Raw genomic sequence first — 23127 nt, forward strand, 5'->3', positions numbered from 1 at the left:
AGAGTTCAAAGCCAGCCTTAGCAACAGTGAGGCACAAAGCAACTCAGTGAGACCCTGTCTCTAAATAAAATACAAAATACGGCTGGGGACAGGAGGGGAGGGGAGAGAAGGTAGAGTGCCACTGAATTCAACCCCCCATACCCGCACCCCCCTACACACACACAAAAAGAAATCCTGCCTCAGACTCCTGAGTAGCTGGGATTCCAGATGCCCAGCCTAAGGTGTCTTCTTTTTGTTTACCAAGTTGTCTTCACATAGGATGCTATTTCTCTTCACATAGAATACTATTTCTCTTCACCACTAAAAAGCCTAAGACTTACCTTTCCTTGAAGGTCCAGTTAAAATACTATTGCTTTCATGAATTGTAACATTTTTTTTTTGCATGTATAATAGGAAAAGCAAGGAAATAGGTAAAATCCTGAGGTAAAATCCTGATCCTTCCCTTACTAGCTATATGGCTTTGGGCAAAAGACTAACCTCTTTCTGAGTACCAGTTTCTTTATCTGTTGCATTTCCTCTGTAAAACTTTCCTCTTTGTTTTCCTACATACTATCTAATTTGCCCTAAAAATATTTTTTTGGGGGGGCACCAGGGATTGAACTCAGGGACACTTGTCCACTGAGCCACATTCCCAGACCTATATTGTATTTTTATTAGATACAGGGTCTCAGTGAGTTGCTTAGCACCTGGCTTTTGCTGAGACTGACTTTGAACTTGTGATTCTCCTGTCTCAGCCTCCCTAGCCACTGTGATTAGAGGCGTGCGCCACCACACCTGGCCTAAAGGAACTTTTTTAAAGCAACTTTTTCTTTTTCTTTCTTTCTTTTTTTTGATATTTATTATTTAGTTTTAGGTGGACACAATATCTTTATTTTATTTTTATGTGGTGCTGAGAATCGAACCCAGTGCCTCACGCATGCCAGGTGAGTGCGCTACCACTTGAGCCACATGCCCAGCCCCAACTTTTTCTTTTTTTAGACAATTTCAGTAATATACTACATAATACACTACAGAGTATATTCTCAGGTATCTAGGGATTAAAGACAAAAAACTATCATAATTGTTTTTGTTGAAGGGGAAACCTTCAAACATACTGGCTTCTGAGAAGGGGTAAAGGTATGACTGAGTGGTATGTGGCAGTGGTGTAATGTCATCTGAGGTTGCATTATTTAATTTTACACTAACATTTCTTTTCATCTTCAGAACTGCCTCACATACTCCCATTTCACACAGTAGTAAAGCTTTCTTCTTCATGGAGCCAATGAATCTTCAGCCCAACCAATTCAAAAAACAAAAAAAGCAATTTCCCTTGATGTCTGTTAACAGCAGTGCATTACAAGCCTCAGAGACTGTGCTGATTAACATTTAACAAAATAAAACCTCAAATAAGAATTCCTTCTAACCTTTTCACTTTGAAACTATCTATTCAAAACTTTATCAACTAGCAGGACAGAGTGTCTGTAATCCTAGTTCTGGAGATTGAGGCAGGAGGATCACAAATTCAAGGTCAGTTTTAGCAATTTAGCAAGATCCTCAAAAACTTAGAACTTAAGGAAGGGAGGGAAGGAAGGAACAGAGGGAGGGAGGGAAGGAGGGGATGAGAGGTGAGGGGAGAGGAGGGGAAAGGAGAAGGAAAGAAAAGAAAGAAAAACAGACAAGAGATGTAGCTCAGTGGTAGAGCAACCCTGGATTCAATCCCCAGTACAAAAAAAAAAAAAAACTGACCTGTTAGGGTGTTCCTCTAATTTATTCTATAAGTCCTAGGTCTCACCCCTTTCATGCCAATTAAAATTCCCTTTATTATACTACTATTCCTGTAGCCATTCTTTTCAGGACCAAAGACACAAAAATGGAACCTTATAATAGGGGGGCATTTTGACAACCACCCAGAAGGATGAGCAACTTACTACTAGCCGGTGTATCCTAGTTGCTTGCTTTACTCAATGATCCAATTTTGTAAACTGGCTTAAGAAAATACTAAAGAAAATTTGATTCATTTGTGCATAACTTTTCTGGTTGAAGGGAATGAATGAATGATCACTAACTACATATTAAGAGCCTTGGTATTTTAACACAGAAATAATTTGACTTAGTGTTCCCTTTGATTTTTAGGAGAAAAACACATGTCACACCTGATAAGTTATTCACCTACTCGACTACATTTTCATAAAGGCTCTGCATTAGATGGATAAAGGTTCATAATTCATTAAATTGGAGAGGAATAGGAGAGGGTTACAGTGTATGAAATGTATAAGAACATGGCCTGAGAAGAAGCTGACTCCTTTTCTGAACCTGTGTGCATGAATATGTATTTTGGCAATATGGGATTCCTACCTTGATGCCTTATTCTGCCCAATGTAGGTTTCTATCTCATCACCTACTGAAAATTAAGCAATTGGTGATAGCTACTTTACTTGAAAAACAAACTAATGCCTTTTTTTTCTATTGTTTTGAGACACTGTCTTACTATGTTACCTAGACTGGTTTTAACCTTCTGGACTCCAGTGATTCTCCCACTCAGCCTTCCCAGTAGCTGGGACTACAGGTGCATACCATCACACTGCCCTAAAAATAAGCTAATTTCTAGTTACTGTGGGCCAAATCATAGATTTGAGCCAAGTAAAATGCCAAGAGTTTTGCACTTTGGTTAAATTAGCCTTCCCTGAACTGCCACAAGAGAGGAATAGAATTTCTTCCTCGTTTAGGACACCAGTCTGACATTTTTTCAGTCCAACAAATATAAAGGGAGAATGGACCACAGGAATTGAAAGAACCACAAAAAGTGATCGGGGCACACCTGTAATCCCAGCTACTCAGGAGACTGAGGCAGGAGACCACAAGTTCAAGACCAGCCTGGGCAACTTAGGGAGACCCTGTCTCAAAACAAAATTTAAACAAATGCCTGAAGTTAGCTCAGTGGTAGAGCAAGTACTTCAAGTAGCATGCAGTAAGCCCTGGGTTCAATTCCTAGTACCAAGGAAATATTTTGTAGATCTCATACCAGCCAGATATAAAGGTATACGGATCCCACACACACTAAATTAGTAGAACCACACATATACTTCAGTGGTAGAGAAGAAGAGATAAGGATCTTGTGTGCACAAAAGGTGGCTGCCAAGAGTTCTGAGTGGTCCAGTATGGGAAATACAGATCCCATACGAAAGAGGAATGGCCCTGATGTTCATGCACAGGAGAGATAGGCCATATGGATCATGTACTGCTTTTCAAGTAGTCCAAGAAAAGAATGAAATTAAAATACATGGAAAGAGGTTTATCCTCCATCCCAAGGGAATCTTTAAGAACTCCTCAGGAAAGGCAATCAGCAAGACTGCCAAAGCAATTAAGCAGGCGAACATTTACCATAAAGTCCACATCAGTTAAGTGAACAGAGATGAATCTTATTACAGTGCACTGTCAGCTCTGATCCTGCAGGTGCTAACCACTGAGATGTGGTATTCCTGGGCCCTGGCTGCTTGCCTGCCCACTGTGATTGAGAGCATCACCATTCTTGTCAGCTTTGAAAATACAGGCTGCTTTCACTTGCTCTGGCAATGACCTATATTGTTCTGAGACCTAAGACAAGTGTTTTCCTATAAGAACTTGGTGTGTGGCTACTGAGAGTAGGTAGTGAGGTTGGCTAGAGAAAGAACCATTAAGGGAGGAGAGGATGGATGTGGTAAAAAACAGGGGAGCTGAGTTAGTTCCATTAGTAAGGTAAAGAGAATGGGACAGTTTACTAAATAAAAAATTAAATATTTTGCCTTAGAGAAATTGATGGTCTCTCCCCAAAATGGTAAAACTTCACTTCTCTTCAGTAAAAGAAATATTACCAAGGAATGATGCTTTTCCAATGTTAAGGGCATCCTTAGTATCAGTTTTATTAATGAGTTAGCATCAAGGCTAAAGGGTAAGATTTTCTTAACAATCTAGTCAGTATCTATTATTTAACAATATCTACTGTTTGAGGAAATGGATATTTATCCTAAGATTTACAAATAGCTCCTGAGCACCTTTGGGCCCCATTTCTTTCTGCAAATAATTTCAAAAGACAAAATGAAATTCCCAAACTGACTAAATGCCAACCTCCTAAGTCAGAGACCCAGAGAGTGTTTATTCAACCAAACATTCACAAGGGGAAGGGTGTAAGAATAGCTGTGGAGCTGGGTGGCACATACCTGTAATCCCAGCAGCTCAGGAGATGGAAGCAGGAGGATCAAAGCCAATCTCAGCCTCAGACACTAAGCAACTCAGCAAGACCCTATCTCTAAATAAAATATTAAAAAGAACTGGGGATGTGGCTCAGTGGTTAAACACCCCTGGGTTCAATCCCTGGTACCAAAAAAAAAGTAAAAACAAAACAAAAAAAAGAGTAGCTGTGGAGACAAATTCAAAAATTACATAAGTTATTTTAAAAACTCATCAAGCCGGGCGAAGTGGCACATGCCTTAATCCCAGCGGCTCTGGAGTCTGAGACAGGAGAATCATGAGTTCAAAGCCAGCCTCATCAATGGTGAGGTGCTAAGCAACCCAGTGAGACCTTGCTCTAAATAAAATATAAAAAAGGGCTGGGGATGTGGCTCAGTGGTTGAGTACCCCTAGGTTCAATCCCCAGCACAAAAATCAATCAATCAATCAATCAATCAATACTCATCATATACCACATTCTATCACTCCAAGGAGAAGATTAGACAGAAGCAGGTAAGGCTCCTCCTGAGTCCAGAAACCAATACATTTCTAACTCATTACAGAGGGGATATCCTGAAGATATTGATGGGTGACAGCCATACTTGGCCAATTAAAGAAGTGCCACAGAGGGCTGGGGCTGTAGCTCAGTGGTAGAGAGCTTGCCTTGCAAGGGTGGGGCACTGGGTTTGACCCTCAGCATCACATTAAAAATAAATAAATACATATTGTGTCCATCTACAACTAGAAAAATATTTTTAAAAAAGAAGAAGTATAAGTGACACAAAATAGGCCTGCCACTGAAATTGCCAGAGGTTTTATAGAACATGTATTCACAGGCCCTTCTCTGGAGGACTAGAAGAAAGCAAACAAAGAGCTGTGGTAGAAAGTGATTTTCAACTGTACTTTCTCCCACAGCTCTTTGTTTGCAACAGGACCTGCAGTTCCCTTCCATTCAAGGGCAGTGGGAGGTGAGAAAAGGAGGGGTTTGAAACTAGATGGCTACTACTCAGAACCAAGCAGTGCTGCCCAGGAGAGGACTTAATGGGAGGAGAAATTTGGGGCCCAATTCTTTGACAGCACCTCCAGTAATAGCTAGTAAAGCAGGGGGTGAGAGCCAGCCCCAATCATTCATCATAATAGTGCAACAAGATGAAGGTCTTTAAGGGAGAGTCTATGAAATTCCAGAATAAGAAAATGAAACCGTGTGGAGGGTGAGGCAGTGGCTCTAGTAGACTGTCTCTACAGGAGGCTGCATCTGATTGTTTTATGCTCACAAAGAAGTTATCAGTTGCTTTGTCTCCAATATACTAGAAAGAGTCATAAGTTCCCCCCCCCCCCGAAAAGGTGATGTTACAAAAGGAAAAATCTGAAGTGATTACAGAACTTTGTTTATCCTATAAATGCCCTTTAGAAAAGAGAATTTCCATATTTTCTCTGCTTTCCTTAGTCTGAAACGTGACTTATTTCTCATATAGTCAAGGAACATTGTGTTTCCAGAAGAGAGTCCTATGGTATCTTAAGTGATAGGTTTGCCAGCACCACCTATGACTCTTGATAATTCAGGTTGTTTGACAAACATCTGAATACCTGTCATATGCAGGCATTATGCCAGACAATGGGGAAGATGAATAAAATGGGATCCTAGATATAAAGGAGCTTATAAATTAGCAGAACAGACATTACCACAGATATAATTTCATTATGAAATGGGAAGGACTAAGACGAAGAATAGACAAAGGTTGCCAAGGAGACACAGAGGAAGGGTACTCAGCCCAAGCTGGGTGCTCAGGGAAGGTATTTCAAAGATGGTGCTTGAGAGTTTGAAATATCAATGGCTTTAATCAGGCAAGTAAAGAAATGTACTGGCACATTTTCTTACAGAGATGGAGACTAATATCCACAATTTACTAATTATACAAACGAAGTATACTAGTTAATTAGGTTCATTCATTAAATAAACAGCTAAAACTTTCCAGTAACTAAAGCAAAAAGGTACATCTCCTTTTCTAGGATTTCATTTTACATTTTATTTCTGGCTAAAGGGGAAACAGGACAACCTTTGTTACTGTTGGTGTCCTGTCTGCTCACGCTGACTCAAAGATGCTTCTGGAGAGAGACTAAGGCAGGTTCTGTATCCCTTCTCCCTCTAAACACAATGTAAACAGGAAGTAGTTTTCTTAGTTGAAGGCAGGCCTTTAGGTCTCCCAGGGGAGTAGAGGGATCTCACCTGTGCTGTGCAGCCCTCTGCCATGTCAGTCTCTAGCTGGTGATGCAGCTGCCTCACTGAAAGCCACACTAGTCTCCGATCGCCACCAAACACATTGAAGGTACTAAATGGCTCTGCTTTGCAGCTGCTTGTTATTTATAAGAGTTTCTTTGGTTCTCTTTTGGCTTATAAGATAATAATATCCATTTGGGAAGATCCTCAGCGAGAAACACAAAAAAGAACATTTAATCCCACAAAGGGGCCTTAGCAAAACACCTTACTGCCAAGAGCTGTAAGACATGTAAACAACTACTCCAATGGGGAATGAAACAGCATCAAAATGCAAAAGTTCTTTCAGCAGGGCTTCTAGTTTACATAAATGACAGCAGTCCACCATTCAGCCAATGAGAAGGTTTTTAAAGGCATCCTTAATGTCACTTATAGTTCAGTAAATTTGCAAGGATAAAAAAACAGCATTAATTGCTGAGACTTGTTACAAAAGAAAGAAAGAGAGAAAGAAAGAAAGAAAATGCATAAAGCTATCAATAATTCACTTCTAAGTGGCTTTAGTTATCTCAAAATCCCATTTTGGATAATTAATGTCTTTTGGCTATCCTCCTATTATTTTGAAGAGAATTAGAAATTAGTAAATTCTACTGTTTGGGGATAAACAATTAAATTCATCATTGAGAAAAGGGACTCTGGTAATAAATAATTCCAAACCATACTTCCTGATTACACTAGGTTAATCTAGGAGCTGCTGATACTGTACTTACTTCCTATTGTCTCCTAAGATCTGAAGCAGGGCTAGGGGCAGCTCAGTGTTAGAGGGCTTGCCCACCCTGTGCAATGTCCTGGGTTCAATCCCTGGTACTAAGAGAACCAAAAAAAAAAAAAAGATCTAAAGCAGACTTCTTTTTTTAAAAGCAATGTTTTAAGTTGTTGATGGATCTTTCTTTTATTCATTTATTTATATGCAGTGCTGAGAATCAAACCCAGTGCCTCACATTGAGCTACAACCCCAGCCCCTGAAGCAGACTTTTATGATGGGACTCTGTAGACACATTGGGGTGCACGATCAGAGGGGAAGACCTTTAAGTACTTCTCAGACATCTCAATATCCAACTCCCTAGTTTACAGCCTCAGGTCAGGTGATAATTCTGGAAGACAGTGATGGTACTATAAAGGTCTTGTTAGATTAAATTATGCAGTCCAGCTATCCATTCATCCACTCATCATTTATTGTACTGTACTGCACTATGCCAGGGACAGAGATTACAGAAGTTTAAAAAAAAATCATAGTCCCTGTTCTTAGACCTTACTATTTATGACAAAAAAAAAAAAAAAAACAGGTACACAACTATACCACAATGTGATAAGTGATGTGAATGAGAAGTGTTGAAAGTCTTGTGGCAATGCAGGTGTGAATCATTCTGCCTCAAAAACTCCAGGAAATGTTCAAGGAAGGTGATATTTGAACTAAATTTTGAAACATAAATTTGCTAGGTGAAAAGTGGAAATTTGCTAGGTGAAAACTCAGGCACAGTGGCACACTCCTATTAATGCCAGCTACTTGGAAGGCTGAGGAGGAATAAGTGTGAGTTTGAGGCTAGTGTGGGCAAGTTAATGAAATCCCAGCTCAAGTAAGAAGAAAAAAAGGAGAGAATAAAGAAAAAACATAAAGGAAAATCCTGGATATTATCCAATGATAGGGAATGAAGCACGATTAAAATCTGTGGTTTTCCTACTAACATATTTAAGATGTACAAAAAGGTATAGAAAAAAATATACTGAATGCTGTGTATCTACCATTCAACTGAAGAAAGCGTTAACTACCTTTTAAACCTGCCCTGATCCTTTTTTTTTTTTAATATTTATTCTTTAGTTTTCGGCGGACACAACATCTTTGTTTGTATGTGGTGCTGAGGATCGAACCCGGGCCACACGCATGCCAGGCGAGCACGCTACCACTTGAGCCACATCCCCAGCCCTGCCCTGATCCTTTTGTTAGTTGTCCCTCTTTTACCAAAAGTAAACATTCTTCTGAATTTGATATTTATCACTTACATATGCCTTTATTCTTTTATTATCTATAAACATGTTTCTAAATACCACATGTATCAATTTTGGGGTCTTTAAACATTATGTATATGTTACTTTACCTTCACCTCGCTCTTTTATTGAGTATTAAGTTTGTGAGGTTTATATTTATTTGTATAGTGGTAGTCCCATTTTTTTTGGTGTCATATAATAATTTATTATATAAATGTAATATATAGTCTAGTCTATTGTAAGTGGTTTTTATTTTTGGTAATATAAATAATATTACAACAAATGTTCTTCTTTTTACATCCTTTTTTTTTAAAAAGAAATGGTAGCTATTGGGCTGGGGATGTGGCTCAAGCGGTAGCGCGCTCGCCTGGCATGCGTGTGGCCCGGGTTCGATCCTCAGCACCACATACAAACAAAGATGTTGTGTCCGCCGAAAACTAAAAAATAAATATTAAAAAAAAAGAAATGGTAGCCAAGCCTCCATTTCACCAGTCTTTCTTTCTTTCTTTCTTTATTTAATATTTTATTTACATTTTAGTTTTCGGCAGACACAACATCTTTGTATGTGGTGCTGAGGATCGAACCCAGGTCGCACCCATGCCAGAAGAGCGCGCTACCGCTTGAGCCACATCCCCAGCCCTGATTTATTTAGTTTTTAGTTGTAGTTGGACACGATATCTTTATTTATTTATTTTTATGTGGTGTTGAGGATCGAACCCAGAGCCTTGCCCGTGCTAGGCGAGCGCTCTACTGCTGAGCCACGACCCCAGCCCTTTACATCCTTGTTTGGTAAAGTTTCTCAAAAGAAATACACCTGGGATTGAAATTATTGGGTCATAAGGTTTGGGCAAATTTTGATTTTATGAGCTATTGCCCAACTGCCCTCAAAGTGACGCTACCTACCAATAACCAATAGATACTCCTACCAGCAGTGTAAAGGGTTACACTTCTGAAATCCAACTCTAATAACTTAATAAACTGAAGAGTGGTTGGGCACAATGGTGCATGCTAGTAAATCCCAGTCATCTGGGATGCTAAGGCAGAAGGATCACAAGTTCAAGGCCAGCCCTAGCAAAAGTAACCTTGTGAGACCCTGTTTTAAAAATGAAAAAAAAAGCTGGGGATATAGTTCAGTGGTAGAGGGCCCCTGGGTTCAATCCCCAACACCACAGTACTGCAAAAAAAGGGGTGGGAAGGAATAGTGGCTGCTGTTAAGGGCAAAATCTGAAGGTGGAACAGTTAGGAGGTGCTTATAATATGAATGCAACACCCTGAGCTAAGATAATGGTTGTGGGAATGGAGGGGAAAATTTACTTAGGGAATATTTAGAAGGTAGATCTGAAAGAACACTGACTAGGTGGGTGATAAAGAAGAATCTAAAGCAACTTTGAGATTTCTACTTTAAGCAACTGTGAGATAGCCAACACAGGAGGAAAGGCTCTTAAACTGCAGGGGTGAAGGTAGTAATCAGGCCTATTATTCAGAATGTCAAGTTTGAGGTGCTTGTGGGACTTTAAGTAGTATATGAAGTTCAAGGGGCAAGACCATTCTGGTAGCAAAAACTGTGAAGCTTGTTCACCTGGAGAGTTACAAAGAATGAGATATGTAGACTCAAAACAGTGAAGGACAAAGTAGAACAGCACTTTCTACCAGTTAATACTTATTTCTCTATTTCAGGGGGTTAAAAAAAAATACCCAGCCAGTTACATGCCCCATGATACAGGTACCGTCCCCTTGAACTAATTCTGTATCTGACTTTCTGCCTGTCTAGACTAATGCCTTCAACTTAAACTGGAATAAGCAGGGATGAAAGAAGACAATTTCATAACACTAGACCTCACAGAGCTACCAAGCTGTGCTTTAAATGTCTACCAACAGGGAGAGTCTGACATCCTGTTTGAAAAAGGAAATAAGCCTTGGTTCCTCTAACTGTATTCTACCAAGATACACTTAAATATTTCTATAATTTACTGTATTTTGAATTTCTTGCTCTTCTAGATCAATGGGAAGGTGCTTTTTAAGCAAGAAGGAAGTATAAAAAATCTGATGTTGGAAAACATAAAAAGTTATGGTGGCTACTTGGTTTTGTTTGATGGAGGTGTTCTCACTATGTTGACCAGGCTGACTTCAAACTCTAGGGTTCAAGAGATTCTCCTGCATAATCCTCCCAAGTGAATGGGTCTATAGGCATGTACCACCATGCTTAGCTATGGTGAATACTATTCCTATTCTTAATTTCAATAACATGTGCTCCAGAACTGGGAAAATACTTTTGATCCTGTAGTTTTACTTTAATGGTATACAGGAATACTTAGGCATCTATTACACTACCAGTGTCAAGCCTGTTTCTCAGCAACAACTGATGTTGAAAAACACAAGGTTAAAAACCCAGAGATATATTCTAATAAAACAATGTGTTGCTCTCTCTACTGTGAGAAATCAAACAGAAATAATGGTTTTGGAAATCAGGCTTACATGCAATATTTCAAATCTTAAAGTGAATGGGGCACAGTAGTGCATGCCTGTAATTCCAGCAACTCAAGAGGCTAAGACAGGAGGATCACAAGATTGAACCAACCTGGACAATTTGGCAAAAACTTTTTTCAAAGTAAAAAAACAAAAACAAAAAGGTCAGGGCTGGGATTGCAGCTCAGTGGCAGAGCACTTGCCTAGCAAGTATGAAGCACTGGATTTGATCCTTAGCACCACATAAAAAATAAACAAATAAAATAAAGTCATTCTGTCCATCTACAACGAAGGAAGGAAGGAAGGAAGGAAGGAAGGAAGGAAGGAAGGAAGGAAGGAAGGGAGGGAGGGAGGGAGGGAGGGAGGGAGGGAGGGAAAAGGGATTATAGCTCAGTGGTACAACACTCCTGAGTTCAATCCCCAGCATTGATAGATTAGATTAGATAGATTTGAAAAAATGAAGGCACAGTGTTGATACAGAATTGAATAGATATCCAAAAGATAATATTATGTTCAGAACAGTAAATTAAGAGAGAAAAAAAAGAGAGAGACTGGAAGAAGATATGTGGTAGTTTCATGATGAACAACAATTGCAATTTTGTTTTAGCATGGCAAAATGAAATGGCTGCATAGTATGTAAAACCATGTTTTTTATGCATTACTATCTTATGTTTTAAGAGAAAAATAAACTATATAAAATATTTTTGGAGCCAGGAGTGGTGGTGCATGTCTATAATCCCAGTGGCTCAGGAGGCTGAGGCAGGAGGACTGCAGGTTTGAACACAGCCTCAGCAATTGTAAGCAACCTAGTGAAACCCGTCTCAAAAAAAAAAAAAAAAAAAAAAAAAGCTGTGATGTAATTTAGTGAGAGAGTACTTTCCCTGGGTTTGATCCTTAGCACCACAAACAAAACATTTCACTCAATAAAAATGAATTTAATGAAAAGTTTTTTCTTAACATTTAAAATGAATTACAAATGTTTGAAATCAGAATTAAATGTCCAACAAAAAAAATAATGATTTTTAATAGGATCTGAGCTTGTATCTTTCATTACTATAATCACTTGTAGTCGGAGACATGGTAAAATAAATTATTATTTCAGTTATGGATCTTTTGTCAAGAAGTAAGATTTTTTTTTTACATTTTTTTTATTGGTTGTTCACAACATTACAAAGCTCTTGACATATTATATTTCATACATTAGATTGAAGTGGGTTATGAACTCCCAATTTTACCCCAAATGCAGATTGCAGAATCACGTCAGTTACACATCCACAATTTTACATAATGCACTAATAGTAATTGTTGTATTCTGCTACCTTTCCTATCCCCTACTATCCCCCCTCCCCTCCCCTCCCATCTTCTCTCTCTACCCCATCTACTGTAATTCATTTCTCTCTTTGTTTATTTTCCCATTCCCCTCACAACCTCTTATATGTAATTTTGTTTAGCAATGAGTGTCTCCCTTCATTTCCATGCAATTTCCCTTTTCTCTCCCTTTCCCTCCCATCTCAAGTCTCTGTTTAATGTTACTCTTTTCTTCCTACTCTTCCTCCCTGCTCTGTTCATACTTGCTCTCATTATATCAAAGAAGACATTTGGTATCTGTTTTTTAGGGTTTGGCTAGCTTCACTAAGCATAATCTGCTCTAATGCCATCCATTTCCCTGAAAATTCTATGATTTTGTCATTTTTTATTGCTGCATAGTACTCCATTGTGTATAGATGCCACATTTTTTTTATCCATTCATCTATTGAAGGGCATCTGGGTTGGTTCCACAGTCTAGCTATTGTGAATTGTGCTGCTATGAACATCGATGTGGCAGTGTCCCTGTAGCATGCTCTTTTAAGGTCTTCAGGGAATAGTCCAAGAAGGGCAATAGCCGGGTCAAATGGTGGTTCCATTCCCAGCTTTCCCAGGAATCTCCAAACTGCTTTCCAAATTGGCCGCACCAATTTGCAGTCCCACCAGCAATGTACAAGTGTACCCTTTTCTCCACATCCTCGCCAGCACTTGTTGTTGTTTGAATTCATAGTGGCTGCCAATCTTACTGGAGTGAGATGGTATCTTAGGGTGGTTTTGATTTGCATTTCTCTGACTGCTAGAGATGGAGAGCATTTTTTCATGTACTTGTTGATTGATTGTATATCCTCCTCTGAGAAGTGTCTGTTCAGGTCCTTGGCCCATTTGTTGATTGGGTTATTTGTTATCTTATTGTCTAATTTTTTGAGTTCTTTGTATACTCTGGATATTAGGGCTCTATCTGAAGTGTGAGGCGTAAAAATTAGTTCCCAGGATGTAGGCTCCCTATTTACCTCTCTTATTGTTTCTTTTGCTGAAAAAAAACTTTTAAGTTTAATTAAGTCCCATTTGTTGATTCTAGTTGTTGACTCTTGTGCTATGGGTGTCCTATTAAGGAATTTGGAGCCCGACCCCACAATCTGTAGATCGGAGCCAACTTTATCTTCTATCAGACGCAGAGTTTCTGATTTGATATCAAGCTCCTTGATCCATTTTGAGTTAACTTTTGTGCATGGCGAGAGAAAGGGATTCAGTTTCATTTTGTTGCATATGGATTTCCAGTTTTCCCAACACCATTTGTTGAAGATGCTATCCTTCCTCCATTGCATGCTTATAGCCCCTTTATCAAATATAAGATAGTTATAACTTTGTGGGTTAGTCTCTGTGTCCTCTATTTTATACCATTGGTCCACCCGCCTGTTTTGGTACCAGTACGATGCTGTTTTTGTCACTATTGCTCTGTAATATAGTTTGAAATCTGGTATCGCTATACCGCCTGATTCACTCTTTCTGCTTAGAATTGCTTTTGCTATTCTGGGTCTTTTATTTTTCCATATGAATTTCATGATTGCTTTATCTATTTCTACAAGAAATGCCGTTGGGATTTTGATTGGCATTGCATTAAATCTATAGAGAACTTTTGGTAATATCGCCATTTTGATGATGTTAGTTCTGCCTATCCATGAACAGGGTATATTTTTCCATCTTCTAAGATCTTCTTCTACTTCTCTCTTTAGGGTTCTGTAGTTTTCATTGTATAAATCTTTCACCTCTTTTGTTAGGTTGATTCCCAAGTATCTTATTTTTTTTGAGGATATTGTGAATGGAATGTTTTTCCTCATTTCCATTTCAGAAATTTTGTTGCTGATATACAGAAATGCCTTTGATTTATGCGTGTTGATTTTATATCCTGCCACTTTGCTGAATTCATTTATTAGTTCTAGTAGTTTCTTTGTAGACCCTTTTGGGTCTTCTAGGTATAGAATCATGTCATCTGCAAATAGTGATAATTTAAGTTCTTCTTTTCCAATTTTTATGCCTTTAATTTCTTTCGTCTGTCTAATTGCTCTGGCCAGTGTTTCGAGAACTATATTGAATAGAAGTGGAGATAGAGGGCATCCCTGTCTTGTTCCGGATTTTAGAGGGAATGCCTTCAACTTTTATCCATTCAGAATGATGCTAGCCTGAGGCTTAGCATAGATAGCTTTTACAATGTCAAGGTAAGTTCCTGTTATCCCTAGTTTTTCTAATGTTTTGAACATAAAGGCATGCTGTACTTTGTCGAATGCTTTCTCTGCATCTATCGAGATGATCATATGGTTCTTATCTTTAAGTCTATTGATGTGGTGAATAACATTTATTGATTTCCGTATGTTGAACCATCCTTGCATCCCAGGGATGAATCCTACTTGATCATGGTGCACTATTTTTTTGATGTGTTTTTGTATTCGATTCGCCAGAATTTTATTGAGGATTTTTGCATCTAGGTTCATTAGAGATATTGGTCTGTAGTTTTCTTTCTTTGAGGTGTCTTTGTCTGGTTTCGGAATCAGGGTGATGTTGGCCTCATAGAATGAATTTGGAAGAGCTCCCTCTTTTTCTATTTCCTGAAATAACTTGAAAAGTATTGGTATTAATTCTTCTTTAAAGGTTTTGTAAAACTCCGCTGTATACCCATCCGGTCCTGGGCTTTTCTTGGTTGGTAGTCTTTTGATGGCTTCTTCAATTTCATCTATTGATATTGGTCTGTTCAGATTGTCTATATCCTCCTGACTCAGTCTGGGCAAATCATATGACTTAAGAAATTTATCGATGTCTTCACTATCCTCTATTTTATTGGAATATAGATTTTCAAAATAATTTCTAATTGTCTTCTGTATTTCTGTAGCATCTGTTGTGATATTGCCTTTTTCATCCCGTATGTTAGTAATTTGAGTTCTCTCTCTTCTTCTCTTCGTTAGCATGGCTAAAGGTCTGTCGATCTTATTTATTTTTTCGAAGAACCAACTTTTAGTTTTGTTAATTTTTTCAATAGTTTCTTTTGTTTCAATTTCATTAATTTCCGCTCTGATTTTAATTATTTCTTGCCTTCTGCTACATTTGCTGTTGTTTTGCTCTTCCTTTTCTAGGGCTTTGAGTTGGAGTGTGAGCTCATTTATTTGTTGGTTTCTTCTTTTTTTGAGGAATGACCACCAGGCGATGAACTTTCCTCTTAAAACTGCTTTCATTGTGTCCCATAGATTCTGATATGTTGTGTCTGTATTTTCGTTTATCTCTAAGAATTTTTTGATTTCCTCCTTTATGTCTTCTGTAACCCATTGATCATTCAGTAACATATTGTTCATTTTCCATGTGATGTAGGATTTTTCCTTCCTTCTTTTATCATTGATTTCCAGTTTCATTCCATTATGATCAGATAAAATGCATGGTATTATCTCCACCCCTTTATATTTACTGAGGGTTGCCCTATGGCATAATATATGGTCTATTTTTGAGAAGGATCCATGTGCTGCTGAGAAGAAAGTATATCCATTTGATGATGGTTGATATATTCTATATAAGTCAGTTAAGTCTAGGTTATTGATTGTGGTATTGAGTTCTATAGTTTCTTTATTTAACTTTTGTTTGGAGGATCTGTCCAATGGTGAGAGAGGTGTGTTGAAGTCTCCCATAATTATTGTGTTGTGGTCTATTTGATTCTTGAATTTGAGGAGAATTTGTTTTGTGAATGTCGCAGCACCATTATTTGGTGCGTAAATATTGATAATTGTTATGTCTTGTTGGTGAATGGTTCCTTTTAACAGTATATAATGACCTTCTTTATCCCTTTTGATTAACTTAGTCTTGAAGTCGATTTTATTTGATATGAGGATGGCCACCCCTGCTTGCTTACGAGGACCATGTGCGTGGTGTATTTTTTCCCATCCTTTCACCTTCAGCCTGTGTATGTCTTTTCCCATCAGATGTGTCTCCTGGAGGCAGCATATTGTTGGATTTGTTTTTTTAATCCATGATACCAGCCTATGTCGCTTTATTGGAGAGTTTAAGCCATTAACATTCAGAGTTACTATTGATATGTGGTTTGAACTTCCATCCAGATTGTCTTTCCCTTGCCCTCTGTCTTTACTGAGGCACTTCCCACTGATGGTTTTGGTTATTGTTTTTCATTTCTTCCTCGTGTAGTGTTTTGCTCAAAATGCTTTGCAATGCTGGTTTTCTGGCTGCAAATTCTTTTAACTTTTGTTTATCATGAAAGATTTTTATTTCGTTGTCATACCTGAAGCTTAATTTTGCTGGATACAGAATTCTTGGTTGGAATCCATTGTCTTTCAGTGTTTGAAATACATTGTTCCATGACCTTCTTGCTTTCAGTGTCTGTGATGAAAAATCCGTGGTTAACCGTATTGGTTTACCCCTGAATGTAATCTGTCTCCTTTCTCTTGTAGCTTTTAATATTTTCTCTTTGTTCTGTATATTGGATATCTTCATAACAATGTGTCTTGGCGTTGGTCTACTGTGATTTTGTGTGCTCGGTGTCCTGTATGCATCTTCAATTTGTATATCTGTTTCCTTTTTTTATTTCTGGAAAGTTTTCTGTAATTATTTCATTCAGCAGGTTACTCATTCCCTTGGTTTGAAACTTTGTACCTTCTTCTATCCCGATGACTCGTAAGTTCGGTTTCTTAATGTTATCCCATAATTCTTGGATGTTTTTCTCGTGATTTTTTACCAGCCTTTCTGAGTTGGCTAGACTCTTTTCAAGATGGTATATTTTGTCTTCATTATCTGATGTTCTGGTTTCTACTTGCTCCACTCTGTTAGTGATACTCTCAATTGAGTTTTTAATTTGGTTTATCGTTTCCTTCATTTCTAGAATTATTGTTTGATTATTTTTTATAATCTCTATCTCCTGATAAAGATGCTTAACTTCTTCTTTTATCTGTTTGTGAAATGCATTCTCAATGTGTTCTTTCGCTGCTTGAATTTGCTGTCTTGTATCCTCTTTAAGGTTCCATTCCATCTGTCTTAGGTGTTCCTTGAGTTCTTTATATGACCATTTTTCTGATGACTCTAGGTCCTCCTGAATATTTAGGCTGTCCTGCGTTGTTTGTACTCCTTTTCTTCCTTGTTTTTTGAAGCTGCTCATGTTGCTTCTTGTTCTGTTTGACTGCTGAGTTACTATTTACTCCTATAAATTAGTTTGATGCTTGGGAGGAAAGGTATTTGAAGGGAAGGGAAGAAGTCTCTAAAGAGAATGAGAGTAGGCAGGTAGAATTCAAGAAAAAAGGGGGGATAAGAAAAATGAGAAGCCTAAAGAAGAAAAAGAATAGGAACTAAAAAAGAAAAAGATTAAAAATAATAATAATAATAATAATAATAATTTAAAAAATTTAAATTAAAATTAGTAGAAAAAAAATTTAAAAAAATGTTTTGTAAAAAAAATTAATAAAACAACAAGAAAGAAAAAAAATGAAAATGAAAGAAAAACCTAAATCAAAAAAAAAGGAGAAAAGAAAAAGAAAAAAAACCTAATAAATGCAGTCTTAGAGTTTGATTAACTTCTCTTCCAGTAGATGGCGCTGTGCCCACCAGGTCAAGTTTCTCCTGTCAATACACGGGAACCAATCACTGTGCAGCAGCTCCTCCCAGACTGGGCGAGTCTCCAATCCTGAGTGTCTAGGGCCTCCTCTTGTGTCTAGTCACTTCCCACTTTTTCTCTAGCCAGGCCCCTCTCACCACAATACTGGCTACACGCCATGTCTGCTGCTCCCGGGAGCCCTGTTTTCATGAACGACTGGGCACACTCTTCCAGTTTGCCATTCCCTCAGACCCTAAGCTTGTAGAGTTTGGGGCTGAGAATCCTCCGTGGCTTTTACTTGCCCTCTGGTATCCACTTCCCCGTAGGTGGTGCAAGAGACCTCAGCAGTCAGCCCTGGTGGGAGCGGTAGTTCCGCTTGCGGGACCCGCACCACCTCTGATTCCCTCGGGCTGGCTGAAGCACTCACAGGAGAGCTGGGAGGGGCTCTTAGAGTTTTCCTGATGTGTGGAGAGGCAAGGCTATGGGATCACACACCTGTTTCAACGAAGTTATCTCCTCCGCAGCAGTCTGATGACATGGTTTCCCTTTGCCGGGAGACTAATTCAACGGGTGGGTCCTTCTCTCCCAAGCCCCGTTTCAAACCTGTGGCCACTACTTATGAAGGCTCGGTAGGCATTTACCTTCGTATGATGAGAAGGGCTGACCAGTTGTTTCAGCGGGATGAATTAATGCCGAGTCATAGCTGTTTGTCTATGGGAAGCAGGTGACCGGGAGTTTGAATTCAGTGGGTCAGAGCTCAGTGCGTGTTCTCGGATCACTTGGATTTTAAATTGTCTCTCATCTTATCAGCTGTTTCATATAATTCGGCAGCTCATTCGCGCGGTGAAGAGTCTGCTCTATGGTGCTCCATGGGAGGCGGCGGCAGCAGCGGCGGCAGCAGCGGCGGCGGCCTTCGGGACCCCTGGGGAGGGGGTGCGGGTTGGGGGAGGGGAGGCGGCGCCTCAGGGCCGCGCGGTCCGGGTACCGGACACGCAGGAGAGCGGGCAGGGTGGGGGAAAGAAGTTGAGATCTAAATTTAGAGACTGAGCTTGGGAGGAGAGACGGCTGGGGAGAAAGAAGCAAGGCGGAAAGGCGGAGAGGAGAAGGGGAAGGAGAAGGAGAAGGGGCTGAGGGAGCCGGGTGGCTCGGGCTGCAGCCTTACTGCTCGCGCTGAAGTCGTGCTGTACTCCCTTCACCTTGGCTGGATTAGTGGCTGATTCACTCCACCTAGGCCCCTTTCTTGACACGGTGCTGGGTTTTTGTCGACAGATCTCCTTTAATGATCTTTACCTCATCTTTTCAGACGCGGCGGCGTGGGGCTCAGAGCGGCTTACTCACTTCCCGCCGCCATCTTCCTCCACCAAGGTTAAATTCTCAAGAAGTAAGATTTTAAAAGATACTTTATAAAAAGTGAAAGACCTTCAATTAAGCCACCAAAAAACTGCCCATAAAATACAAGACATTTCTGGAAGGTCACTATGGGGTGGCCATGGCTCAGTTAAGCAGCTTGGAGTTCCATTCTGCCTCCTCAAAAAGAACACAGAATCAAAGAAAATCTTCCTCCAAGCAGTGACAGCAAGAAGGTAAGACCATCTGCTCCACCAACCTCAACTGCTCAGTGATTGCAGACATGAGGCACTAAAGCTCTGAGTCCTGCCTGGATGTGCTGTTCAGAGGGGTAATGCCTGATTATGCACAGTGCTCACCTCACCACATCCAGACCTGGGGCCCAAGAGGGGAGAGGGAACAAGCCAGACACTGGTACTCAGTGCTGACACAGAAAAAAGACTAACAAGTAGATTTTGAATGGGAACTATGACCCTTAAGCATGACTTAATCATTCAAGTCACTATCTGGAGAGCCATGGAGCAGGGTGGGGTTGGGGAGCCTGCCACTACAATGTTTCTGGAATAAGACAAGATGAGGTGGAGAGAGTTTTGAACGAACTTAATTTTTTTCTCTTTCTTATCATGACTTACTGCTTAACCCTGTCTTCATTACTTAAGGTACTGTGTAATCTTACTTACCAAACTAGTCCTGTTTTCTCAATGCTTAGTTTTCTATCTCAGTAGTTTTTTCCACTCTTAATTCACTTCCTTGTGGAACGTTGGCCCCTCCTGAGTTTTTCCCCCCCTCTGAACCATAAAGACATATATACTACTCTCATCTTTTTTTTTTCTTCTTCCCATGGCATCCCATCCTTTGTCATAACTTGAACTGTCTTTTCTGGAATAAAGCCCTACATTTCTCTTTGTTTTGAATTCTAATTTCTATATTATAGAAGGTTACCTACTATCAGCTTCCTCCAAATGCTACCTACACATCCTTTGTCTAAAATAGAACTAATGCCAGATGGGGCTGGGGTTGTGGTTCAGTGGTAGATTGCTTAACTAGCACTTGTGAGGCCCTGGATTTGATCCTTAACATCTCATAAAGATAAATAAATTAAATAAAGGTATTGTGTCCATCTACAAGTACAAAAAACATTTAAAAAAAGAACTGATGCCTGACAAGGTGGCTCACACCTGAAATCCCAGTAACTGGGAAGGCTGAGGCAGGAGGATTTAAAGTTTGAGGCCAGCCTTGTCAACTTAAATGAGACTCTTGTCTCAAAATAAAAAATACAAAGGGCTGGGGATGTGGCTCAGTGGTAAACCTTTCTTGGGTTCAATCCCTAGTACCAAAAAAAAAAAAAAAAAAAAAAAAAACAATCAATGATTTTATGCACACATACCTGTGCCTTCTTCCCTGACTTCCCTATTCCTTCTAAAGACACTTTATCTGCTCAGTCTCCTGGGTTGGAAAACGGTGATACCTCTCCTTTTTCCTTTTTCTTTCTCCCTTTTCCTGAATTCCCAATCAATTCAGAATATTCTGTCTTTTAAAAAGGCTCCACAGGGCTGGGGATGTGGCTCAAGCGGTAGCGCGCTTGCCTGGCGTGCGTGAGGCCCGGGTTCGATTCTCAGCACCACATACAAACAAAAATGTAGTGTTCGCCAAACACTAAAAAATAAATATTAAAAAAAATAAAAGGCTCCTGAACCAGGTCCAGAGGCACATCCCTATAATCTCAGCAATTCAGGAGGCTGAGGCAGGAGAAATACAAATTCCTCGCCAGTAATTTAGTGGGACCATGTCTCAAAAATGACTGGGATGGAGCTTAATGGTAGTGTCCCTGGGTTTGATCCTATGTATGTATGTATGTATGTATGTATAAATAATAAAAAGCTCCTGAAATGAACTCTCCATTCTCACTTATTCCCTTGTACCACTACTGCATTCTCCTACCTCATCTCCTTTTTCCTAATCACTTTTGCTGCTACTTCATTTTATTCTCCCAAAGCACATGACTACTTATTTCCCACCACTACCTGTTTCGGAAAACTTACCTGAAGTAGTCTTATATACTGGATTAACACTTATCAGTGTGGATAATGAAATCAATTTAGTGGATTAAGTCAGCTTGTTTAGAATAGTAAAATAAATTATCAGAGTGCATGTCACATGGAAAAAAAGAATACATTTATAATGGTATCAAAAGTTAACCGATTAAAATTTTTAATATTTCCTTTAGAGTCTTCAGATTTAAATGGTGCTACCTAACTAGTATTTCAAGTGCATTCTTTTTTATTTTATTGGTTCTTTTTAGTTATACATGATAGTAGATTCCATTTTGATATAATTATACAAACATGAAATATATCTTATTCTAATTAGAATCCCAGTCTTGTGGATGCCCACTATGGTGAGATTCACTGTGTTTTATTCATATATGTACATAGGAAAGAAAGTTTTGTTAAATTCATTCCACTCTTTCCTTTTCTTACTGCCACCCTCCCTTCCCTTCATTCCCCTTTGTCTAATCCAATGAACTTCTACTCTTCCCCTCCACCATTAGGTACATTCTTTAGGTATAATATCTCTCAAAGGACTTTTGAATACACAAAGAAAATTTGACAGGAGCCTAAAAACCTGAACTCATGGCACTAATAATTTTGAGCTTTTTCTATTGTTGCAGTGAACTTAGGGATGCTCTTCCACTGAGCTACATCTGCTGTCCTTTTCTATTTTATTTAAAGACAGGGTCTTGCTAAGTTTCCCAGGCTGGTCTCAAACTTGCAATTCTCATTCCTAAGCCTCCCAAACCTATGGAATTATGTATTTTTGAATCATATACATCTGCCAAGACTGGGCATATAGATCAAAGGTACAGTACTTGCCTAGCATGTCCAAGGCCCTAGCAGGCCCAAGGCAAAACAAAACAAAAACATTTCTACATGTGCCAATGAAGAATTTAACAAGATTTAAAATTTTTCTGTCGCATGATTGGTATTCTAGCTATATTAAGCCAGAGATTCAGATTTATTGGGATTTTAAAATAAGACTGATGTTCCACTCCTGCTTCATTATACTACCTGGTACATATAAAATATTTGTGCACAGTGTTTTGAAGTAGACTCTGAAGTGTCATGAATACATTTACTAAAATCATTTGGTATATACCTGCAAATTATATGAACATCACCAGTGTATGTAATGGTTAAAAGAATTATAAGACAATAAATTCAATGAATCCTGAGTTTTCTGCTACTTCTCATTGGTTGAGTCATGAAAGTTTATAAAAATTTGCTATATGTTGGGCTGGGGATGTGGCTCAAGCAGTAGCGTGCTCACCTGGCATGCGCGGGGCACTGGGTTCGATCCTCAGCACCACATAAAAATAAAAAATAAAGATGTTGCATCCACAAAATAAATAAATAAATAAATATTAAAAAAATTGTTGTATGTTATCAGAACTCAAGATTTTCTTGAAATAAAAGAAATGCCAGGCAGGCACAGTGGTGCACGCCTGTAATCCAGCAGCTCAAGAGGCTGAGATAGGAGGATGGCAAATTCAAAGCCAGCCTTAGCAAAAGTGAGGTGCTAAGCAGCTCAGTGAGACCCTGTCTCTAAATAAAATACAAAACAGTGCTGGGGATGTGGCTCAGTGATTGAATGCCCCTGAGTTCAATCCCTGGAATCCCTCCCTGAAAAAAAGGAATGCCTGCCAATATTCAAGACAAAAATATCAAATGTTCCAATATCAAAGACACAATATTTAAGAATCAAGCAAATATATAACAAAACAGCTTTTCTCATCTGTATTATACCACATATAAATGTTATATTTGAAGTCCCAAGGAAAGAAAACCTTATTTGTGGCCATTTATGCTGAAATTGAAACTTTCTATAATATCAATAATAATACATTTTTCTTTGTGAATCAACATGTAGATTTTAAATGTTGCTGACAATATAATGTGAAACAGCTACAAAAATTACAAGTAATTTTTGACAA

Source organism: Spermophilus citellus (assembly GCF_964194105.1).
Source record: "Spermophilus citellus genome assembly, chromosome: 10".
Taxonomy (NCBI): domain Eukaryota; kingdom Metazoa; phylum Chordata; class Mammalia; order Rodentia; family Sciuridae; genus Spermophilus; species Spermophilus citellus.